This window comes from Mus caroli, unplaced genomic scaffold (assembly GCF_978045245.1).
Source record: "Mus caroli unplaced genomic scaffold, Mus_caroli_1 scaffold_12, whole genome shotgun sequence".
NCBI lineage: Eukaryota > Metazoa > Chordata > Mammalia > Rodentia > Muridae > Mus > Mus caroli.
The window spans coordinates 17,877,926-17,888,219 of NW_028227267.1; positions in this window are offsets into that span (position 1 = coordinate 17,877,926).

Here is a 10,294-nt window from a genome sequence, read left to right on the forward strand (position 1 = left end):
TTGAGACTTGTTTTTCTGGGGGTACATAGGAAAGGCAAGAGGAAACACTTTCATCTGGTCTGAAGAACTATATTTGGGTCCCAGTGAAGACAAGACAGTATAGAGACTGACTAAACAGTCAGCAGAGGATACAGCAAGATGCTGTGCTCTAAAAGAATCATGACTGGGTCCAGCTCCAAACTGGCTGAAATCATTATTAGACCCAAGGCCCATGTGGAATGAGAGCCAACAGGCAATCTGGAAGTGGACAAGACCCACCACACCAGAGCAACAGCCTCTTCCCCAAGCTCCTTCAAAGCTCCTGGTCCACTCAGAGGCATTTCTGCCCTTGCTTTGAGGAGGGTGTCTGTCACACCTTCCAGGAACAACTAGGAGAGACTTTAAGAGAGATGCTTTAACACTATTGGGCAGGTGGGAGCTTAGAAGTCCCAGGATTTGAGTATTGGTGCTAACAGAATGATGTTTATATGCACAGCTGTCATTAAATAACATCTGATTAAATGGTTTTTAATGGTTGCCATAGTATTCTTTCTTTTTTGGATGTATTGGGGTTAATTTATCTGATGCTTTATTATTGCAAAATTAAGTGGTTTCTCTACAAGGCACACTGCAATCGGTGTTTGTGAATATACATTCAAGAGTAATGAATATGGGGATTTTATTTTGTTTTGTGGTGTGTGTGTGTGTGTGTGTGTTTGTGTGTGTGTGTGTGTGTGTGAGAGAGAGAGAGAGAGAGAGAGAGAGAGAGAGAGAGAGAGAGAGAGAGAAGGCAAACTTTTTGTATATTTCTTGGACACGAAGGGATTTTTTACATTGTTTGTTGAAGCCTTGAGGCATTTTTGTTTGTGTATTGATATTTTTTCTGACAATTAGTAGTGGTATTTATATGTTGATGGGCCACCCATTTTCTTTTCAGTTTGTATTTTTAAGGTTTGACACAATTTTTAATTTTCCCTGTTATTTTGAAATAATCTCAAGTTTATAGAAAACTTACAAAAACAGTACAAAGACCCGTTCCCACCCCCTTTTCCTGACTCACTTGGGAGCTAGTAGCTGACCAGGTGTTCTGTCATTTCTGGGTACTGCAGTGTGTGCTGCCTACGAGCAAGGACATTCTCCTTCCTAATCACACTGTCAGCTTCAAGTGCAGGAAGTTAATCTTGCATATAGGTCTCAGCCTTTTTCAGATGCCACTGAAATTTGGCTAAACATACAAGCCTTGCCAACCGTCTCAACCACATACCAGCGAGAAGAAGGATCCAGGACAGTGACATGGGTTGCAGCTGGTTGCCTTTGCTTTTCAGTCTCCTGCATCTCCACGACTCAGGTCTTTACTTGGCTTTGATGACCTTGATATTTTTGGAGGGTCCATGTTGTTAATTCTATTATTTATCCACTCATTTTTTTCCCCAGGTATTTCTGGCGAGCTGCTTCAGGTTTTCTGAATCTGGCAGGGCCACCTGAAGTGGTGGTGCCTGGTTCTTCTCACTGTATTCCACCAGGCCATTTTGGATTTTTCCCAGTATTTGAGGGCAAAATTTTGATTGCTTGATGAAGGAGTTTCTCCTCTGTAAAGTGATTTGTTTTCCTTTGTAACTAACACATACTTTATGGAGAAAATTTGAGACTATGTATTTTAATTCTATCCAATTTGTTCATATGTATAATTTTTAATCTATGAAGCCATGAATTTCCATTTGCTGTGGTTGATTAATATGTTAACAATTGCTACCTGTTTGTGTGTTTAAGTTTCCATAGACTGGGCCCAAGGAAGTCCCTCCCGTGGGCCTCTGCAGCCTTTTAATCCTTTCCCTATGATTCCCTGAATACTCTCACAAGCTAAGACTTCTTGGTTCCTTTGAGGAAACAATGCTATTGAGAAGCTGTTTCTAGTTGGATAGAAGTGTCTCCATAGGCTCAGTGTTTGAACACTTGGTCCTCAGTGACTGGCAATTGTTCAGGGAAATTTGCTGGGCACAGCCTTGCTGGAGAAAGTGTGTCACTGAGGCAGGATTCTGATATTTTTAACATTGTTGAGACTGCTATAGACTATGAGGACTTTAAAAGTTGGACTAAATGCATTTTGCATTATGCTATGTTTAAGTATGGCCCCCTCATAGACTCATGTATTTGAACAAGTCTATGGGGGCCAGGGAGTGGAATGTGATGGTTTGTATATTCTTGGGTCAGGGAGTGGCACTATTTGGAGGTGTGGCCTGGTTGGAATAGGTGTGACCTGGTTGGAGTAGTTGTATCACTGTGGGTGTGGGCTTAAGACCCTCACCCTAGTTGCCTGGAAGTCAGTCTTCCACTAGCAGCCTTTGGATGAAGATGTAGAACTCTCAGCTCTGCCTGTGCCATGCCTGCCTGGATACTGCCATGCTCCCACCTTGATGATAACAGACTGAACCTCTGAACCTGTAAGCCAGCCCCAATTAAATGTTGTTTTTATAAGACTTGCCCTGGTCATGGTGTCTGTTCACAGCAGTAAAACCCTAACTAAGACAGGGAGAGAAGGGTTTATTTGGCTTATACTTCAATGGCACTGTTTATTATCAAAGGAAGTCAGGACAGGAACTCAAGCAGGGCAGGAACTTGGAGGCAGAGCTTACACAGAGGCCTTGGAGGGGTGCTGCTTGCTGGTACCACCATACCAGGGCAAGTGGTCCTGGGTGGTATAAGAAAGCAGTCCTAGCAAGCCATGGAGAGCAAACTGGTAAACAGGGTTTCTCCATGGCTTCTACTTTAGTTCCTATCTTGAATTCCTGCTCTGTCTTCCCTCAGTGGTAGCATAGCTAGGGTGTCCATTGCTATGATGAAACACCATGACAAAGGCAACTTGAAGAAAGGATTTGTTTGGCTTAAATTTCCATATTGGTGTTCATTATCAAAGAAAGTCAGGCCTGGAACTCAAACAGGGCAGGATTGGAGGCAGGAGCTGATGTAGAGGCCATGGAAGGATGCTGCTTACCCTTGCTTCCTATGGCTTGCTCAGACTGCTTTCTTCAGGACTAACAGCCCAGGGATAGTACTACCCTCAATGGATTGAGCTGTCCCCATCAATCACTAATTAATAAAATTCCCTATAGGCTTGCCTGCAGCCTGATCTTACAGCAGCACTTTCCTAATTGAGGTCCTTTCCTTTCAGATGACTTTAGCTTGTGTCATGTTGAGATAAAACTATTCTGTACAGAGACAGAGTGGAAGTGTGTAGGGGGCTGTGGATTAGGAAACAGCAAAGTTCTCACATTCTTGGTTTTCTGTCACTGTATCAGTGTATCACAAGGCTGGGTGATTTACGGAAAAGAGAGGTTTATTTGGGCTCACGATTCTTATGCTTGCAAGTCCAAGAACATGGAACCAGCATCTGTTGATTTATGGCACAGTCTTTGTGCTGCCTTCATCTCACAACAGAAGCAGGGAAGACAAGAAAGTAGCAAGTACGAGGATTGCTTTATAACAACCAGTTACTATGGTGATTAGCCCAGCCCCCCTGTATTAATGACACAATGCCCTCCCATCACTGCCTCCACCTCCACAAACCACGTTCAAATACACCCAAAGGCAGCTTTCTCACTTGTCTGCCCTTGTATACCAGTGTGAAACCTGGCTCCCCTCCCGTCACATTTAACACTGAGTTATTTGATCAAAACCTCCCTACCACTGTCTTTGCTCTGTGCACAGCCTCCTTCCCATCCCAACAGATTTCCACACACTTTTATGGATGGTTCTTAAATCTATGCAGACTGTAGCACCACATGCTGGCCGGTCCCACAGCCCTCAACCCCCCACCCCCACCCCCACACTCCGCTGGACTCTGACACTATCATAGTTTGGATTTGAAATGGTCCCTAAGTCTCACATGTTGTAGGCTTGTTTGCCAGATGCTCATTCCACCAGAAGGTGGTGGGTAGTGGGCACTTGAGAAGGTAGGGCATGGTAGAGGAAGTTAGGTCATTAGAAGCATGCCCCTGCAGGAAATATGGGAATTGCACCTGCCTTCCCATTCTTCTTGGTTGGCTTTGATCTCTTACCCACTTACCATGATGCTCATAGTCTTGCTACCAAAGCAGTGAGCCCCTGAAACCATGAGACAAAACCAACCTCTCCTTCATCTCTTTAGCCGATTTTCCTAGGTGTTCTGTCACAGGGATGGAAAGCTCACATTCCACTCTAACACATATCCCTTCCAACTTCATATCTTCTGTTGTTGTTTTGGATAACTCATCTTAAAAATATGTTGACATTTCAAATATACTGAGTTCGTTTCATCTCTTTGCCCATTACTTCCGTTTGTAACCACAGGGATGGACTCCACCTTGCACTACCTCCCTCTTTCTCTGGGCATCTTTGTTATGTTCAGGGTTTGACCCCACCCCACCCTTCTACCTGGCTCTTGCACTATCATGTGTGGAGGCTGAACCTCCACATAAGCTTCTAGACTAAATTGTTCAAGAACAGATGGGAACAGTAGATAAAGGTTATTTTGGTGTATAAAAACTTTACATTTAAAGGAAAAATGCATTCACCAGCTCTGTTTGCTCAATCTAGTTCCATATTTTGATCTCGTGGCATGGTCCCAGCAGCTGGAACAGGGCTCTCTTCTGGGCTTTTGTCTTTAGCATCTCAAAGGTTGTTCTGGCTGAGGGATATTGCACTTTTGGGGTTGTGTGATGGGCTGGGGTGGGAGAATGGGCTGTTATAGGCTTCCCTTAGAGCTGTGTTAGAGGCAAGAAATGATGAGAGAGAAATGAGGAGGGAGGGAGAGAAAGGGAGGGGGGAGAGAGAGAATGAGAATCATGCAGCTGAGAGGTTGACAGATAACACCTTGTATATAGGTTGCCACAATAACTGTGGCCTAAGAGTCAGCTGAGAGGATGTGAGATGGGCCATTCAAGATGCCCGGCATCACCTCAATGGCATGATACATCTTATTCTGTCTTTTCTTATTTAATATTGCTTATTTTTAATTTAATATTTAACCTACACCTAATTTATTCTGAAGTACTGCGTGAGGTAGGGAATAGAATTTAAATTTGTTCCTTGGAAGATTGGTCAATTATCCTAAAGCCACAATTCACAGAATAGTTCATAATGTTCCAAAATGATGAATTTTTTAAAAAATCTCATATGTGTGTACAATGTATCTAAATCATACCCTTCCCCTACTCCCAGACATTCCACTCTAACACATATCCCTTCCAACTTCATTTCTTTCTGTTGTTGTTTTGGATAACTCATCTTAAAAATATGTTGACATTTCAAATATACTGAGTTTGTTTCATCTCTTTGCCCATTACTTCCGTTGTAACTCTTAGACTATTTTGATTATTTTAGCTTTGGAATGCATCTGAATACATGCAGAGCAGATATCTCTTCTGCCGTCATCCTTCTTCCTGAAGACTTACAAGTAGCCAATTTTTGTAAAGGAATTTTGGGATAATACCACGTGTGTAGCTTTCTTTCAACTTTATCTAGAACAGTGGTTCTCAACCTTCCTAACCTTTAATATAGTTCCTCAGGTTATGGTGACCCCAACCATGAAGTTATTTGTGTTGAATTATAACGTAAATAGCTGTGTTTCCCAATGGTTTTAGGTGGTCCCTGTGAAAAGGTCCTTTAACCCTGTAATGGCTATTCCTGGTTGTCAACCTGAGTATCTATAGGATGAACTACAATCCAGAATTGGAGGGCTCATCTGTGATCCAGATCTTGAGGCTGGGAGATAAAAGTTTCTGACCTGGATCTTGGAGCTCTTGGACCTATGCCTCAAGATCTCCATGATCTTGAGGCATAGTGGCCACAAAAAGGCATAGGCCCAGGTGAGGTAGTACATAACTGTAATCCCAGGAGACTGAGGCAGGGAGATCTCTGAGTTCAAGGTCAGCCTGGGACAAAACAAGTCTCAGGTCCCAGTGCGGTGGTACACACTTTTAATCTGGGCCACACCTTCTGCTGGAGACCTACATAAGGACTTTGGAAGAAGGAAGACTTGTTCTTTTCCACCTGCTTGCCTTTACTTGCCAGCACATCTATTGGAATCTACTTCTACTGAAGACCAGCTGAAATAACTAGCCTCATGGGACTGAGCAACTAGATTCTTGGATTTCCCATTCACAGCTGATCATTGTTGGGGAGTTGAACTACAGACTCTAAGTCATCAGAACAAATTCCCTTGCTATATATAGACTATCCATAAGTTCTGTGACTCTAGAGAACCCTAACTAATACAGATCTCCTAAGGGGTCATGACCCACAGATTGAGAACCATTGCCTGGAGCTTCCGCTATGTAGCAAATCTCTTTTTCACAGATGGCCAAAGGACACAGAATTAGAAACTACCAGCACATGGGTGGTAGGACTTCACAAGCTGCTGCCGATCCATCCATCTTTCCACATGGCCACCCTCTGACTGGAGGAAAGGGTGGTTACTCTGCAGACTATAAACACAGCTCAGAGAATTCCCCTCCAAGCTTTTATATACTCATATTGGGAAAGGAGCTGAGATGAAGCCCTATCCACAACCTCTCTAGGACTAATCCTGGAATCTGGATTTCATGTAGGAATCCTGGGTCCTGGTATGTTTGAATCAATTTTAACAGAGGCTCTAGGAAGATTGTCCTGGGAGGGAAAAGTAGGTAATATTGGGATAAAATATAATATGGTGTCTACTTTGAGGGTCTCTAGACAGCCTAGCATCTGAGTCCATTTTCAGTTGCTATAACACAGTTCTTGGGAGTGGGAAGTTTATAAAGAAAAGGAATTTATTGAGGCCACTATTCTAGAAGTTGAAAGTCAAAGGTCAAGAAGAATAATCAGTTGAGGGCCTTAGCTCATTCTTTCATGGTGCAAACGTGGGGGGAAGGTGGCACATGGAGAAGAGAAAAGCCATGAGGCTAGGCTCACTTTCCTTGTGCCAGTTCTTGGGAGAATGAACCCATTTTCATGAGAAAGGCATTGATTTTCTGTTTCAGCTACCTTGACGCTGCGATGACAAAAACACTCAGTAGAAACAACTGAAGAGAAAAACGTTTATCTGGACTCGCTCTGTTCCCTGTACCCCAGCTCAGGACTTTCAGTCCATCTTGCTAGGGAAAGCAAGCAGCTTAGTTGGTGGTGACCTGAGTCTGCGGTGGAAGATGGCAGGCAGTTCACTCTGTGGTTGACCAGGAAATGGAGAATGCATCTGGAGCAAGGACAAACCACTTCCTCTTCCTCAACCCTGTCTCCTAAAGATCCCTCTTTGGGACATTTGTCCTTGACAATCTAACCTCCTCATAGAGGCCTTATCTTCTACCACTGCTGTGATGACAATCAAATTCTAATGTCTTGGAGCAAGCAAGATGGCTCATTGGGTAAAGGTACTTGCTGCCAAGCCTGATGACCTGAGTTCAATTCCCATGATGGAAGGAGATACCTACTTTCCTGATGTTGTCCTCTGACCTCCACACACATACTCTGGCATGTACACCCACCCCAACACATATCACCTCCTACACAAAATAGTTGCAATTAAAAATTAAAAAATATTCAACCTGAGTCTTGGAGAGAACAAACCATGTTCTAGGCCATGTCCCAGGAACACATAGCTGGCCCCCTGACAAACCTTGACTTCTAATTGTTAGTCCTCCTTGACCCTGCTGAATGCTAATGTTCCTATCCATTCTCCTGCCTGCCCCTGTCCTGTCCTGTCCCCCTCCCTCTGAGGCTGGTGGCTGGCTCTCAAGTTATACCTGAATCTGTTCTCTGTTCTATTCACACTCTTCCCAGTCTGGCCATCTGAGCTCTATAATAGCACCCTACGAACAAAGCTATGCAAATAAAGAGACTTGGGCTCTTGGGGTGAAGTTTCTCCTGCTTCCCAAGACACTGTCTTCCTTCTGGTAAATCTCCCTTATTGGAAACATATAGAATGTTGTTTATTTCTTGACACGAGGAAGAAAACAGAATAAAATGTCTCCAAGGTGCCAGGGATTGTACAGCTCACCTTATCTGACCCTTGGAGGAAGGATGCTTGCATCTACCTTACAGAAAAGGAACTGAGGTTATAGAGTTCACAGAACTTAGGCTAAGTCATGCCAAAGACTCAAGTCCACAGACATGACACTATCATCCTCTCTGTGTGGGTACCCTGCTTTGGGTATGTAGCTGTGTTCCTATGGCAAGGATATGAACAGATCTGATCTGAAGACCACTGTTTTCCTTCCACCCTCTGTCCATTGCAGACATAGTACACAGATTTTGGAGGTTCATCTGTAAAGCTGGGTATGCCCAGAAACACACCAGAGAGGCAGGTATGCAGGCAGCCTAAGATGGAGTCAACTGCTTTTGTCTGGACCAGAAGGGTTAGACCTGCTTTGCTTCTTTTTTTCTTCTCCCCTTGGCTCAAAGAAGGATGGCTTGGGTTTTGCAAAGCCAAGCTGAGGACTTTTGCCAGCCTTCAGGCTGCTTAGCCCCATTCAGATGCATCAAACTCACAGAACATCTCTCCCCAGCTGCAGGCTTATGGAATAGGAAAACCACTCATTTCCCTTCGAGAGAGAGAGGGGCGCCCAAAGCAGATATTTCAATATATTCCAATTTAGCCGAGGGAAGCCAGAACATGGATGTTGTTGCCAAGGAAACCACCTCCTTCCTCCCAGTGTGCTGTGCATACGTGTATCACTCCATCTCTTGGCTCTCCAAGGTAATATCATAGCCCTGTGCTTGGGGGAGGGTTTTTAAAAAGGCATATAAAACCTCTTAGCATTGAGAAGATTCATTAAATGACCTCACTCCAGAGAAGCTTAAATTATTCTTTTTAGAGCTTTTTATGCTAGAGACAGGGAAATGGCTGAGTCAGTCCTATCTCTTGTAAGCCCAGCTCAGTGTGGGTGGAAAGGATTTTTCAGAAACAAACAAATCAGTGTAGGGAAGTGCGCGTGCGCGCGCGCATGTGTGTGTGTGTGTGTGTGTGTGTATGTGTGTGTGTGATAATAAGAAAGCTGATTTATAGCTTCAATGTCACCAGCTAATTCATCTGAGAAGATCTGCTAAGACCACCTTGATACACAGCCCTCTTGGGTGGGAGAATACACTTCACGGAGCTGGCCTCAAAGCTGAGAGAGGGGGCAGCTTTGCAAGGCCACCTGTCAAAGGATCCAAGAACTGCATGGGGATTTCTGTTGTTCAATCTATCAAGCCTTGGGCTTTTATTTTATTTTGTCCCTGGCTGGTGTCTGGTCTGAATCCTTTCTCACCTTCTCATTCATGCCTGCCCTGTGGTCTGTGGTCTGCTGTTAACGTTACACACACACCCCCACCCCTTGGCCAACCCAACGCCAACACCATTCTCCCCTCTCATCACAGAGCTCCGAAGCTGCTCAGCTTCCTTTCTGCCCTTCCGAGCTTCTGCTGGGACAACCCCTGCCCACTGGACATATAGATAAATATTGGGGTTCCTCTTTCAGTTAGTGACATAAGCTTAGGGTTTTGTTTTACATGTGAGAGAGGGTCCTGGGGGCAATTTTGGATGTGATATCATAGAAGATGAACATTTGCATCTGGAGGGCTTCAGAGACCCAGATGTTGCCACCCAGGACACCCCTAGAGCTCATAGTTATTCACCCCTAAACCCAACAGTGTCAAAGCTGAGAGACACTGGCTTCTTCCCATCCACTTTGTTCACTCGTTTAAAAAATTACTTATTCTATTTTATGTGTATGCATGTGTGTCTGGTTGCATGTATGCGTGTTACATGCAAGCAGGTGTCTGTGGAGGTCAGGAGAGGGTGTTGGATACCCTAGAGCTGGAGTTACAGGAGGTTGTGAGACACTGATGTATGGACTGGGAACCAAGCCTGGGTCCTTGACAAAGGCAGCAAGTGCTCTCAACTGTTCTCCCTTCTCTCGGTCTACTTATGCTGCACCAGCCTGTCAGCCCACGTCTAGAGACAAAAACTGAACAAGATGGATACCGTTTTGCCGTTTTCTCGTTAGAGCCCATAATTAGGACTGGGACAGTCATCTGTTTTGGTCCTGGCTGGCCTAGTGCTGAGATCCTCTTACAGCTTATGGTGACTCATCCTAGCTCGTGGGTGGAGTAAGGGCCCTTTGCAGCCACCCTTCCAAGCCTGGCTACAGGACTTGGTGTGGATACTCCATGGCTTCCTCCCTGTGTAAGGCACAGGCCCTCTTAGTGTAATGCTTTGCTGCAACAGCAAGCAATCTGAGACGATGAAAACAATCCGGGGTATCCTGCACAGCTCCAACCTCGACTTTTCCTCTTCTGGGGGGATCCTAAGGTAGCACTGTCA